The sequence below is a fragment of the Scyliorhinus torazame genome, chromosome 7, assembly GCF_047496885.1.
Source record: "Scyliorhinus torazame isolate Kashiwa2021f chromosome 7, sScyTor2.1, whole genome shotgun sequence".
Classification (NCBI taxonomy): Eukaryota; Metazoa; Chordata; class Chondrichthyes; order Carcharhiniformes; family Scyliorhinidae; genus Scyliorhinus; species Scyliorhinus torazame.
Window position 1 is genome coordinate 26,994,852 of NC_092713.1, and position 15,172 is coordinate 27,010,023.

At 51.4% G+C, this 15,172-nt stretch overlaps 1 protein-coding gene across 2 annotated transcripts in view; it reads left to right on the forward strand.

The window, feature by feature from the left end:
- Nucleotides 1-13,604: 13,604 nt before the first annotated feature.
- lrrc8c (leucine rich repeat containing 8 VRAC subunit C) overlaps nt 13,605-15,172 on the forward strand; it is a 45,052-nt gene continuing 43,484 nt past the window's right edge. For both annotated transcript variants that reach the window (XM_072510459.1, XM_072510460.1), the window contains exon 1: nt 13,605-14,059. The gene's annotated coding sequence lies outside the window, so the exon portion shown is untranslated. The remainder of the gene's footprint in view (nt 14,060-15,172) is intronic.

Consider the following 15,172-nt stretch of genomic DNA (forward strand, 5'->3'; position numbering starts at 1 on the left):
AATCACCGGTTTGTCCCGGGGAGGATGGATGGGGGGTTTCGGAAGTGGCAGAGAGCAGGGATTGAGAGGCTGTGGAATCTATTTATTGATGGGAGCATTCCCTGTTGGATGATTTGGAGGAGAAGTTTGAATTGCCGGGACGGAATGGGTTTCGATATCTGCAGATAATGGATTTTGCGCGAAGACAGGTTTAGACCTTTCCGCTCCTACCGCTGCAGGGGATCGTTTCTAGAACTGGGATGGGGGAGGGAAAGGTATCGGAAATCTATAAAGAACTTATGGAGTGGGAGGAAACCCAGGTAGGCAATATAAAACATAAATGGGAAGATGAGTTGGGAAAGGAGTTAGAGGCGGGCTTGTGGGAGGATGCTCTGAGCAGAGTCAACACATCCTCATCATGCGCCAGGCTCAGCCTGATACAGTTCAAGGTGGTCAACCGGGCACACATGACGGTGGTCCAGATGAGCAGGTTTTTTGGGGTGGAGGACAGGTGTGTGAGATGTACAGGGGGGCCCGCAAACCATGTCCACATATTTTGGGCATGCCCAAAGCTCAGGGGATTCTGGCAGGGATTTGCAGATGCCATGTCCATGGTGCTAAAAGCACGGGTGGCGCCAAGTCCAGAGGTGGCAATTTTTGGAGTGTCGGAAGACCCGGGAGTCCAGGGGGCGAGAGGGGCTGACGTCTTGGCCTTTGCCACCTTGGTAGCCCGGAGACGGATATTACTAGTCGAAGCCCCCAAATTCAGGGGTATGGGTTAGCGATATGGCCGGGTTTCTCAGACTTGAGAAAATTAAGTTCACCCGAAGAGGATCGACGTTAGTGTTCACCCGGAGGTGGACGCCGTTTATCGACTTCTTCGGAGAAAACTAAACTGTCAGCTGATTCAATAAGGGGAGGAGGTTAAGAGGTAAGGGGGGAGTTAGGGGGGAATTAGGCTATTTTTTGTCTAGATTAGGCAGGAACAGTGGGAGATGGAGGGATGTATTACGCATGTTTACATTTGTATTTGTATCTTTTATTGTTATAAAACCATAAATGCCTAAATAAAATGTTGGAAAAAAAAGATTTGAGGAGTTACTGAGACAACGTGGAGAAGGTATTAATTCCCCAATCATTAAGCAATTGCACCTATATATATATATTTTTTTTTAAATAAATTTAGAGTACCCAATTCATTTTTTTTTCCACTTAAGGGGCAATTTAGCATGTTCAATCCACCTAGTCTGCACATCTTTGGGTTGTGGGGGCGAAACCCACGCAAGCACGGGGAGAATGTGCAAACTCCACACAGGCAGTGACCCAGAGCTGGGATCGAACCCGGGTCCTCGGTGGCGTGAGGCAGCAGGGCTAACCCACTGCGCCACTGTGCTGCCCTCATATTTTAAAAAATTTATTTGTACATGGGACGTGGCCATCACTAGCTGTGCCAGCATTTATTGGCCATCCCTAATTGGCCTTGAGGGACATCGTCCCGATGTTTGAACGGACATCGCGCGACAATCATCAGGCAGGAATGGTCCCTTCCAGTCGGGGAACACTTTAGCAGTCAAGGGCATTCAGCCTCTGATCTCCGGGTAAGCGCTCTCCAAGGCGGCCTTCAGGACGCGCGACAATGCAGAATCGCCGAGCAGAAACTTATAGCCAAGTTCCGCACACATGAGTGCGGCCTCAACTGGGACCTGGGATTCATGTTGCATTACATTCATCCCCCACCATCTGGCCTGCGAAATCCTACCAACTGTCCTGGCTTGACACAATTCACACCTCTTTAACCTGGGGTTACCCATATCACTGGATCTGTAAAGATTTAATTACCTGCAAATGCTCACCTTCTAAGCATTGTTTTGCATCTTTGAATTTATCTATATATATATTTCTGGAACATACCTCTTCATTCACCTGAGGAAGGAGCAGCGCTCCGAAAGCTAGTGACATCGAAACAAACCTGTTGGACTTTAACCTGGTGTTGTAAGACTTCGTACTGTGCTCACCCCAGTCCAACGCCGGCATCTCCACATCATGTCCTTGAGGGGGCAGTTAAGAGTCAACCATATTGCTGTGGGTCTGGAGTCACATGTGGACCAGAGCAGGTAAGGATGGCAGATTTCCGGGGGCAGCACGGTTGCGCAGTGGTTAGCACTGCTGCCTCCCGGCGTCGAGGACTCGGGTTCGATCCCAGCCCCGGGTCATGTCCATGTGGAGTTTGCACATTCTCCCCCTGTCTGGCTGGGTCTCACCCCCACAACCCAAAAAGATGTGCACGGTAGGTGGATTGGCCACGCTAAATTGGAAAAAAAAAAATTGGCTCCTCTAAATCTATGAAAGTAATGGTGGTAGGTTCCCTTCCCTAAAAGGAATTATTGAACCAGGTGGGTTTCTACCACAATCAACAATGGTTTCATGGTCATCCTTAAATTTTTAATTCCAGATTTTTATTGCATTCAAATTTCACCATCTGCAAGGGCAGGATTTGAACCTGGGCCCCCAGAGCAGTACTCTGGGTCTCTGGTTTACTAGTCCAATTGCAAAAATGACAGGGTCAATGAGAGATGGCATCCAATGCCAAAAATGTGATGTATTGTGCATCACCAACAAAAAGGATCCACCAACAAATCACTTCAAGTTCTCCAATCAAATTTTCCAACATGTTGATACATAACCGTAGCTGGGGGTTCATCTGAGAAGCAAGCTTCATTGGGGATTCCATTCAGCAAATAACATTCAAAGCAAACAAGGTTCTTAGATTTCTGAGCTTCGGTATTGCACCTAAAATATCAGTTAGAGCTTGTCGAACATTTGTTGTCAAACCCCTGGAGTATCCAAGTTTTTAAAAAATATTTTATTCTCCATATTTTCATCATTTTCGCCATACAAAGAGAGAAAACACAAACAGAACAACCCCAACAATATAAAACCGAAAACATAGACTCAAGAGCAAAAACAAACCACACCTCCCATTAACATTCAACAGCAACCGACTCCCGAAAGTGCAGGATAAACAAACCCCAACAATTGTAGAATCCCTCCTTTGCCTCCCCGCAACTCAAATTTCACCCTCTCCAGGGTCAAAAACCCCAGCACACCGCCCCCCCCCCCCCACCCCCACACACCCCCACCCCTTGAGGGGAGGTATAAAGAGCAGCTGCCCTGTAGGCGGCTCTCATTGCAGAGCAGCCGCAGGCAGGCACAGTTCTAGTTGATAAAACCACTGTTCACTTCAACTCTCTGTCTCGTGTGAATTGATGGTCGCAACACCGCCTTCGAGCGATCAGCGAGGCGAAGGCTAACGCGTCTGCTCCCGCACCCGCCTGCAACTCGGGCCGGTCCCACACCCCGAATATGGCTTCCAGGGGACCCGGCTCCACGTCCGTATGCAACACCCCCGAGGTAGTGCTAAATACCTCCCGGTAATACCTTTCCAACTTCGGAAAGGACCAAAACATATGTACATGGTTTGAAGGGCCCCTCCCACATCGCTCACCGACATCCTCCACCCCCTCAAACAGCCGGCTCATCTTTGCTTTCGTTAGGTGCACTCTATACACAACCTCCAATTGTATCAGCCCCAACCTTGTGCATGAGGTTGAGGCGTTCACCCTCTGCTGCACTTCACACCACAGTCCCTCTTCCATCACCCAGGGGCTGGTTTAACACAGTGGGCTAAACAGCTGGCTTGTAATGCAGAAATTTGCAAGCAGCGTGGGTTAAATTCCCGTACCAGCCTCCCCTAATGGGGCAACTAGGGGCTTTTCGCAGTAACTTCATTGAAGCCTACTTGTGATTATTATTATTATTCCCCCCCCCCCCCCCCCCGTCCCCAGCTCTTCCTCACACTTCACCCTAACCGTCTTCATGGACATCCTGGGCGGGATTCTCCCGCAACTGGCCGGATGGCAAGATGCCGGCGCCAAGAGTGGCGCGAACCACTCCGATGTCGGGACGACCCGAAGGTGCGGAATCCTCTGCACTTCTGGGGGCTAGGCCGGCACCGGAGGGGTTGGCGCCACGCCAACCGAGCCAAAGGGTCGGTGCGAGTTGCCGCATGCGCAGAACTGCCGGCGTGGGGGGTTTGTTGCTCTTTATATGATGTTATGTCCCAACGGCGTTGCCAATACTATGGGTATTCCTATTTATCTTAGTGAACCACAAGCCTTCCCTTATATCAGTCGAATGACCACACAACCAGTTAGTTAGTTCAAAAGATGGTTTATTTACATACACAATGGTTACTTTGACATGCAAACACAATATCTACTATGAGTTAAACTACTCCTATCAGCTACAATAACCTATACTTAACATCAGGGCGACCGGCACTGTGCAAATGGATAAGGCCATTATCTTGATTTCACATGGCTGGTTTGAAGAAGTGGCTCTGTCTCTGCTGGGCTCATCCGTCAGGTAGCGATCGTTGGTCTTGAACTTGGCTGGCTGGTCGTTAAGCTGTGATTGGTGTGGGCACAGGCCGATCCCAAAAGAGGCTGGCACAGGCCGGGTCCAAAAGGGGCAGAACACATGGCTGTGTCCCCTTTTATCTCTCTGGGATTTTGCGCTCTTTGGGGCAGTCCTTGATCTTGGACCCAAGAGTTCGACAGGGCTCTGATCACTGCCTTCGATTTCGGCCAATAAAGGGGCGGGTGCCTTGGTAGCTGGGCAGGTCCTTAGCGGTCATTGACCTTGGCGGTTTGGCTCTCTGAGTAAAGGGAGTCGCGCCGATCAGTCTGTGGCTGTACTGGTTTCTTGATTGGAGTTCTATTGTTCTGGGGAACGGGCCATTAAAATGCAAACGAGCGGGGGTTTTGATCAGGTCTAGCTACCTGTGTTTCAAATACACACAAGCTCTGTATCCGTCCAGGATTGGCCATAATTCCCATGGTCCTTTGCAGGTGGCCAACTAAGATGGCTACAGGTTCTTCTCCGCGCCAGCCATGGCAGAGCCCTACAGACGCCGGCGTGGAGAGTAAGAGTGCCCCCATGTCACAGGCCCGCCCGCAGATTGGTGGGCCTCGATCGCGGGGCAGGCCACCGGGCCGGATCCCCCCATGCCCCCCGAGAACCCCGCTAGATGGCCAACAAGCCAGGTCCCGCCGTGATGGACCATGTCCATTTCACGCCGGCGGGACTGGCCAGGAAACGATGGCCGCTCGGCCCATCGGGGCCCAGAGAACTGCCGGGGGGGGGGGGGGGCGCTGCCAACGGCCCCCGACTGGCGCGGCGTAAACTTCGCCCCCGCCCGCAAACCGGCGACGGAGAATACGGCCGGCGTCGGAGCGGCGGGACGGGATTCAGGCCGCTCCCCAGTGGATTCTCCGACCCATCGGGGGGTTGGAGACTCCCGCCCCCTACCCTCCTCTGGGATCCTTCCATAAATCACCGATCCAACCCCCTTCTCCAACCTTTCCACTGACAGTACTGCCTCCAACAGCGAAGCGGCCGGGCCCTATCGGGAAAGTCGGGGAAACCTTCCTTGTAAAATCTCGAACCTGCAGGTATCTAAACCTTTCTCCCTGTGCCAACCTGTACTTCTCTTCCAACTCCTCCAAGTTCGCAAATCGTCCCCCAACAAACAGATCCTTCAATTCCTTAATCTCTCTCTCGTCCCATCTGTGAAACCTCGCATCCTTCCTCCCCGGCTCAAACCCACGATCTCCCCCTAATTGGCATCCCCCTGACACAAGCCGCCAACTTAAAATGTTGCCTAAATTGCCTCCAGATCTTCAAAGTGGTCACCTACACCGAACTCATCGAGTACTTATCCAGTGCTGATCGAACGCCTTCTCCGCGTCCAGTGCCACCCCCATCTCCGTCTCTTTTCCCTCCGCCGGAGACATGATCACATTTAGCAGCCTCCTCACATTCAAAACCAGCTGCCTTCCCTTCACGAACCCCGTCTGATCCTCTCCTATCGCCTTCGGGAGACACCCATCCAACGTTACTGCCAGAACTTTGCCAATATCTTGGCATCTACTTTTAATAGGGATTTGGGCCTATATGACGCACACTCCACCTGGTCCTTATCCTTCTTTAACAGCAGGGAGATCGAAGCCTACCCCCAACGTCTGTGGCAAGACCACACCTACCTACAGCATCCTCGAACATTCCCACCATCAGCGGTGCCAACTTATTCTTAAATTTCTTATAATATTCCACTGGGAACCCATCCAGCCCTGCCACCTTCCCTGACTGCATCCTCCCAATTGGCTCCTTCACCTCCTGCTCCCCCACCGGCCCCTCCAACCCTGCCCTGTCCTCTTCCCCCAACCTCGGATACTCCAACCCGCCCAGGAACTCGCTCATCTCTCGTTCCTCCCCCGTTGGCTCCGACCTATACAACTTTTTGTAAAACTCTTCAAAGACTTTATTGATCTGCTCCGGGACCACCACCAGCTTCCCCTTCTTCTCCCGCACCCGAACTGTCTCCCTTGCTGCTTCCCTCTGGAGCTGGCCGACCAAAGTTCGCCCTGCCTTCTCCTCATGTTCGTAGACTGCCCTCCTCGCCATTCTCGGCTGGCGCACCGCTTTCCCTACGGACAGCTGGTCGAACCAGCTTTCCCTGTGGGCGGCAGATGGCATCGAGCATCCTCTTCACAAGCCCTTCATAAGCCCCAGTTGGGGTCATATACGCTCGCCAGAGCCACCCACCTCCCCTCTAACGCCCCTGTCACAATCACGCACCTAACCCCCTGGTTCCTTCCTTCTGGCCAAAATGGCAGGGCCCAGGTCCCCCGCATACCTCACATCCACCTTCATCATCTTCTCTATCAAATTTTAGTGCTCCTCTCTCTCCTCCTTGTCCACCTCAGCCTTAAACGAGATCACCTCACCCTTCACTGCTGCCTCCCAAACCACTGATTGCCAAACTTCCCCAGTGCAATTAAACCCCACATATTCCTCGGTCACCTTCGCAATCTTATCGCAAAAGCTCCGGTCCCCTATGTAGGAGGGATTTCAAGGCCTGTGTATTGAGTCGGCTTCCACGTGGGCTTTTCTCCTGTGGCTCAACTTAGTACAAAGAGCAGCAGACACATCAACAATCTGAAGACAGATTTATTTTCTACAAGCTTGCATTCATGTACGTGAGAGATAAGACCTGGATAGCTGCCAAGATCCTTCTACAGAACAAAGACACAAACTCAGCATACATACACCTTTCAAAAATCAATAGCGATCCAATCCCTGAAGCTGCTATGTTTAAACTTCACCCAACAGAATTGCAAGCAATGTTTAAACTTCACCCAATAGAATCGCAAGCAGCCCATGATTGATCCTCATCCTGACAGCTGCTCACAATCCCAGCAGCATGCTGACTGTTTGTGAGAAACAGAACAACAGAACCAGCACCCTGAATTGTTTCACAAAGACAAGAGGTCAGAAGTAATGTCCTTTTGGTCAAGTTAGCTGTCCTAAATCCAATTTGATTTCTTATTACTGCTATGTCCTAAAAATACATGTTTAATGGTTAATAATGATTACTCAGTACTCTTCCTATAATTCATCTCAATCCTTAATAAAGTAACTTATGTAAAACTACTCTCGTAGCATGCTAACTATTCAGTTTTAAGAGGTATCATCGCTGAACCCCCCCCCCCCCCCCTTCACCCTAACAGCCCCAAGTCCATTCTAACCCCAGCCTCTGAGCCACCCACTTCTCCAAAACCACATCCACCCAATGCGGAGCATGGTCCGAAATCAATATCACTGAATACTCTGGCCCTTTGACCACGGTCAATATCACCTTGGCCACCATAAAAAAGTCTATCCTCGAGTACACTTTGTGCACTGGGGAGAAAAACGAATAGCCCCGCTCCCTCGTGTGCAGGAACCTCCAAGGGTCCACCCCTCCCATCTCACTCGTGAGCCCAGCCAGCACCTTCGCCCCCCCCCCCCCCCTCGACTGCGCCAGCGAGCGCGGCTGAGATCTGTCCACTTGTGGCTCTTGCACCATATTCCAATCTCCCCCCTCCCCACTGTTAACTCATGGGTGTCCAAATTCGGGGTGGCCCCAGCGCCCTCTTCACAATCCCTGCATCATCTCAGTTTGGGCCATATACACTCACCAGTGCCACCCATCTTCCCTCTAATGCCCCCGTCACAATCATGTACCTACCCCCCTGATCCGCCACCACCTTTTCCATCAGAAACCTCACCCTCTTGCCCACCAATACCGCTTCCCCCAGGGCCCTGCTATCGAACCCAGAATGGAAAACCTGTCTCAGCCAGCCCTTCCTGAGCCTCACCTGATCCTTCCCCCTCAGTAGGGTCTCCTGCAGCATCACCACATTGCCTTTAGACTCTTTAAATGAGCAAACACCCTCAACCTCTTCACCGGTCCCCCTAACCCCCTCACGTTCCACGTTACTATCCTGACCAGGGGGGTCTCTCACCCCACCCACCCTCCTATCCGCCATCATCATCACTCCGAGTCCTTACCACTGGGCCTGATCCGCCCGTTCTTTTGTTGCCGTCGAAACCGCCCCTCCCAGAATCCTCCCAACCACTTGCTCTTGAAAACCCCTCTCCCGGTATCAATCCCACCCTCCCCCCACCTTTCACACCTCCCAGGCCCATCAAAACCTGTTCGACCAAGTTCCAATGACCATGGCCCCTTCCCCCACCACATTCCCGCCGTTTACTAGCCAGCCTTCGCTTGCTAGAGTGCAGGCCCCTTCCAGGCCCTCCTCCTCCCAGTCCCCTCCCCCATGACCCAATCCCTGGAAAACAAAGACACTCAAACATAGCCAGTGCACGTAGACCACACCCCAGAAAACCCACCATTACCCTGAAGCCCAGTATTCACATGCCCACTGTAACCCATAGCAGAGGGTACACTACCCTTCCGCATCAACCAACCCAAAAAAAACCAAACCCCCAACTGTTCCCCCCACATATACAAAACAAATAAACATCCTGAAACAAGAAACAAGAGAAAAGGTTGTACACAGCATTTCACCCCCTTTCCCTTCAGTCTGGAATCAAACCCTGGTCCTTCAGCCTCCACGAACGCCTCCGCCACCTCCACCGTCTCAAAGTAGATGTCAGCTTGAATTATAGGTCACCCTCAGCTTCGCCGGGTAGACCATGCCGAACCTCACACCATTGCTGTAGAGTGCCGCCTGCACCCGATCCAAGACCATCCGCATTCTCGGCAGCTCCAGTTACGTCCTGGTGTATACGAGTACCAGCTCCTTCCCACTTCACCTCACGCCTTTGCTTCGCCCAACTCAGGACCTTCTCGTTGACGTGGAATTCGTGGAAACAAATTGTGAGCGCCCTTGGCGGCTCGTTTGTCTTCAGCTTGTGCCTGAGTGACCGATGAGCCCAGTCCACTCCATACCGGGAGAGTTCTCCCTCCTCCCCCAGCAACTCCCCCAACATCTTCGCAAAGTACTCAGTCAACCTCGGGCCCTCCACCCCCTCGGGCAAGCCAACAATTCTTAAGTTCTGTCGCCGTGACCTATTCCCCAGGTTCTCTACCTTGGCGCTGAGTCCTTTGTTGGCCTCCACCACCCTACGCAGCTCCTCACCCATCGAGGGGAACTGGTCACTGCGCTGCAACAGAGCTTCCTCCATCCCCCTCAACTTCTCCCCTTGCTCCCGTACCTCAGCCGATGTCTTTAGCACCGCCACCTTCACCGGGGCCATCGCCTATTCCACCAACCCCTTCATCACAGCCATCATCTCCTTATGCATCTTCACCATGTGTTTGGTGAACTGCCTCTCAAACTCTCCAGCCATCACCTCGGTCAGAGTCTCCACTGTGAAGGGCGTGGTCCCACCCAGCGACCCAGCCGCCGCCATATTTCCTCCTGCCGGGCTGACATCCACTAGAGGGCGAACTTTCGCTCGCCCCCCCCCCTTCTTCCCAGCATTTTTTTCTGGGTCTTTGACATTCGGGGGCTGGTTTAGCTCAGTGGGCTAGACAGCTGGTTTGTAATGCAGAACAAGGCCAGCAGCGCGGGTTCAATTCCCGTACCAGCTGAGAATTCTGAATTCTTCCTCTGTGTACCCGAACAGGCGCCGGAATGTGGCGACTAGGGGCTTTTCACAGTCACGTCACTGTAGTGTTAATGTCAGCCTACTTGTGACAATGAAGATTTTTTTTTTTTCCCCCCCTTCCTTATGTCTTCCTGCACCAGCTTATCCAAAAACTGCCCCTGGAACCGGGCATTAAACTCCAAAAACCAGAGCCTTGGGCAGGAGCCACCCAACGCATGACTACATGCTGCCACCGGAAGTCCCCTGGAGTATTCACGTTGCGTGTGGGATCTTTATTTGGCGGGAGATATAAATAAGATTGAAGTGATCCAAAGATGCACTGTACAATTCTGTACCAATCAGGATGGGGAATACCAGTGTCACATCATGAGAATCACTCCAGTTAAGGAGGGAGTAAAAGAGACTGACCGTGTGCTAGAAAAGGTGGAATAGACTGCTGGGAATAGGCAGAAACAAGTTCCTGGTTCCCCTGGAAATACACGTGGTCAGCATCCACACAAACTACAAAGAGCATTTTTTCCAAGTCAGTGTATCAATAATATTCATTCCAAGGACAATCCCTGAGAGGGACAAGTTGTCAGGCAATAACAACAATAATCTTTATTGTCACAAGTAGGCTTACATTTAACACTGCAATGACGTTACTGTGAAAATCCCATAGTTGCCACACTCCGCCCGCCTGTTTGGGTAGACTGAGGGAGAACTCAGAATGTCCAATTCACCTAACAAGCACGTCTTTCGGGACTTGTGGGAGGAAACCAGAGTGCCCGGAGGAAACCCACGCAGACACGGGGAGAACCTACGGACTCCGCACAGACAGTGATCCAAGCCGGGAATCGAACCTGGGACCCTGGCGCTGTGAAGCAACAGTGCTAACCACTGCTACCAGGCCGCTCATAGTCACAGTCCTATCACTAGAAATCTTGAAGACCCATCTTTAGACTAATTCCATTCAAAAGTTTCCATGATCAGGACGGCCTTCTCAGAGGGTCATTTCTGGTTTAACTAGCACTACCCATATAGATGTGGGTGGAATACAGCTGTTGGTCTGTGATGCTGACACAACTGAGCTGAAGCAGCAGCTACATTGCAAAACATAGACAGGACTGATGAATCATAACCACATTATTTCAGTTCCCATGTAAAACCTGATTCATAACTCCTCCAAAGTCTCCCTCATACACATCTGGGATTGTCTTCAACGTTTTAAACACAAGACATGCAGAAACAGATAAGAAAGGGGGAAAGAAGGTTTTACAAGAAGGCACCATGGCTACTGAGAATGGGTAGATTTTGAAAAGAATCACTGATGGGATAATGATTCAATGCCATGTGACCATGCAATTGAACCAACACAGACTTGATGGACCGAATGGTCTGTTTCTGTGTTCGAACATTTCCCAAGTCTGTAATAATCACAGACCCGTTGAATGTTATGGCACAGATGGAGGCCATTCAACGACTCACATCTGTTCCTGCTCCCAGAAGGAGCCAGTCGCTCTGTCCCATTCTAAGTAATAAACTGACCCAGTTTGAAAGTACAGGAATAAAAAGAAGGATGATGCTGAATTTTGCCATAAATTGGACAAGAAATTAAATATATTGCATTTTTTAATAGTGTCTTACAATTTGAGACGCACTGTCTGAAATGGAGGTGGGCACAGATTCAACAGCAATGGAGGTATCTTTGAAAAGGAACCATTTGCAGAGCAATGGGGGAAGAGCAGAGGGCATTGGGACAAACTGGATACGTCTGGCAAAGAGCTGGCACAGGCGCAGTGGGAGGAATGGTCTCCTGCTATCCTGTACCACCCTGGTTAGGGAGACAAGAACAGAAAAACCAGGCTGAGATTTTGCTCGACTGAGATGGATTACAGCACTGTCTCCAACATCTGACTGGACTGTGGCCCAAAGCAGAAAAATGACTCCTGTATGGGGTGGGGGGGGTAAAAAGAGCATCATATTAACTTAATCAACTAGAAATAACAACAGTGTGGCTGCTAAATCTAAAGCTTTTCAGGATGGATTAAACTCCTAAAGCAGAAAGGGATATTATTAAAAATGAACTACAAATGAGCTTGGTGCTGGTCCCACTGGAAGTGGCAGGAGAGAAAATCTACTTAACTGATGGCCTGACCCAGATAGTGGTAGTGTGCAGTGCTTAAATGGGTCATCAGGGCACAAACGAAATAGATTCTTCTCGAGCTAGTCCCTGTCTGCTGTATCATTCCAATTCCAGAGCACAGTGAAATCTGAGAACATCCCCTGCTATCGATCAGGTCGATAGTCACTGTGGCTGTAAGGTTCTTATTTATATATGCCTAGCCGCTGCTGCCTTAGTCTAAGGGGGGGGGAGGGGAGGCATTCCCTCCCTCCACCACCGACACACTGTGTGTACCATCTACAAGGTGCACTGCGGCAACTCACCAATGCTCCTTAAGCAGCACCTTCCAAACAACAACCACAGCCATCGAGAAGGACAAGGGCGGCAGATACATGGGAAGCCCACCATCTCGAAGTCACTTGCCACCCTGACTTGGAATTGTATCGCTGTTCCTTCACTGTCACTGGGTCAAAATTCTGGAACTCCCTCGCTAACAGCACTGTGGGTGTACTTACACCACCTGGACTGCAGCGGTTCAAGAAGGAAGCTCACCACCACCTCCACAAGGACAATTAGGGATGGGCAACAAATTCTGGCTCAGCCAGCAAAGCCCACATCCTGTAAAACAAAAAATATGTTTATGCACCATCTCTCTCTGCTCCGTCGAGTAAAGCCCTTTAGTCTTCCCAAGTCTTGCTGGTCTCCAGCGCAAACAGTTGTTCTCACAGAAGCATAGAAACCCTACAGTGCAGAAAGTGGGCATTCGACCCATGGGATCTTCACCAACCCTCTGAAAGAACACCCAATCTAATCCTACTTCCCCGCCCTATCCTTGTAACTTGCACATCTTTGGACACGAAGGGGCAATTTATCATGGCCAATCCACCTAACCTACACATCTTTGGATTGTGGGAGGAAACCGGAGCACCCGGAGGAAACAAACGCAGACACTGGGAGAACGTGCAAACTCCACACCGTCACCCCAGGCCAGAATCGACCCCAGGCCAGAATCGAACCCAGGCCCCTGACGCGACAAGGCAGCGGTGCTAAACACTCGTCCAAGAGTGTCGCAGGCATTCCAAGGTCCAGGACTAGGCGCTGAGCGATGCACTACAGTTCAAGGCTGCTGTGAGGTGGGGGGGGGGGGGGGGGGGGGCAAGAAAGGGTACGCAACATCCCCCATCCCCCAGCTGCATGCCAACAAGGGATTGCAAATAACAGGGGGTATTGAAATCGGATTGAGGCACCTCAGAGTGGAACGTGCTACATGGAGACTGGGTGAATGCGATTGCACCGGCTGTCATTTGCAAGTTTTGGAATGCACTTTTAAATATTGAATGAAAAAAGTGCATTTTTAGGAAAAGCTCCCAATTTTGCAGAGCGGAGCCACGCCCCCTCCTGCCCCCCCCCCCCCGCCCGCCCCCAGGTTCGTATTATTGAGAGGTTTGATGATGCAGACTCTGGATGAACCCTCCACAGTACATCAGCACAGTAGACACACACACACACAGTGAAGGCAGAGAGAGAGAGAGAGGACGGGTTGTGCAATCTCCCCCACCCCCTCCTCCCTCTCTCATTCCCACTCCCAAGGACAGGAGGCAGCGGATCCGGCAACTCAGGGAAAGGGGGGGGGGGTGCAAAGACCGGGCTGAATTCTCCTGGCGGCCAATCTCGAAGTGACCCGATTCCAGGCGCAGGTCGGGGGCAAAGGCAGAATCTTCCTCAGAAAGGAAACATGCGACCTGATTCCTACGGATATTCCCACCACTGCAGAATTCTCACCAGGGAAACTCTGGATTCCCCGCTGTGGCTGGCGATGAACGACCGCCTCCTCGTTTTGCAACCCGTTCCGAATGCTTGAAGCAGATTCCTGGCTCCACACAAACCCTACCCCTCTCCCACAGGCTGCGGATGTCCCCAGGTGCCTGTGTCATGTTGGAGGATATATCTGTCCATGTAAGTACTCTTCCCTCCACACACCTTTTCTTAGACCCCCCCCCCCCCCCCCCCCCCTTGCCGGGACCGGGAGAAGCGGCAAAGGCAGAAATCTCCTTCCCAATGTATCAGACTTCGGTCTGGAAAATCACAATGTTGGATTTTTAAAATAATCTCCCGTTCCCCGCATTCTGCTGGGTTGGTAACACCCCGAGCAATGTTTTTGTTGTTGTTGAGGGTGGTGCGGAACGCCTGGGGATATTGATGGGAAATTGACACAGAAATTGCACTGTCCACTGTCGCTGCGTTTATTCCAGTTCCCAATCTCGAAGCCTGTCGCCTGGGGCTTTTTTTTTTTAGCTGTCACGCTGTCTGCTGCAGGCAACCCGATAGGGTGGGGTTATCGAGTGTGTACAGAGCTAACGCTCCTCTCTTTGTGTGTGCACGGATGTACATGTGTGTCTCCTGTTCGTATATGGACCAATGTCACATATCGTCACAGCGCCCAGTAGCTGCGAGAATCGCAGCGGGTAAAACCCCGACCCAAGCACATCAGATTGTCTAAATGGGAAGAGCAGGGGAGTTTAGGATTGGGGGAATGAGGCATGGCCCACGCCTGATGTCCCCCATCCCCTGCGCTTGGTGGATGATGTCTTTTGCAAACGAGGTTAAAGGTGCAGCGTTTTGCTCTTGCAGTTGAGCTGGGTAGAAAAGCCTGTCACATGGGCACCCTGGCGGGAGCCTCCAGGGTGAAATGAAATGAAATGAAAATCGCGCGTATTGTCACAAGTAGGCTTCAAATGAAGTTACTGTGAAAAGCCCCTAGTCACCACATTCCGGCACCTGTTTGAAGAGGCTGGTACGGGAATTGAACCCGCGCTACTGGCCGGGGGGGGGGGGGGGCAGGAGGGGGCGTGGCTCCGCTCTGTAAAATTGGGAGCTTTTCCTAAAAATGCACTTTTTTCATTCTGCTTTACAAGCCAGCGGTTTGGCCCACTGTGCTAAACCAGCCCCTATGCCCTGTTCCGAGGGAACTCCTGCTGTGTTTCAAAACTAACCACTCGTGTTTGCCCGCCAGAGAATAATGAATGACTTGCATTTATCGAGCGACTTTCCCAGCACATGACCGCCACA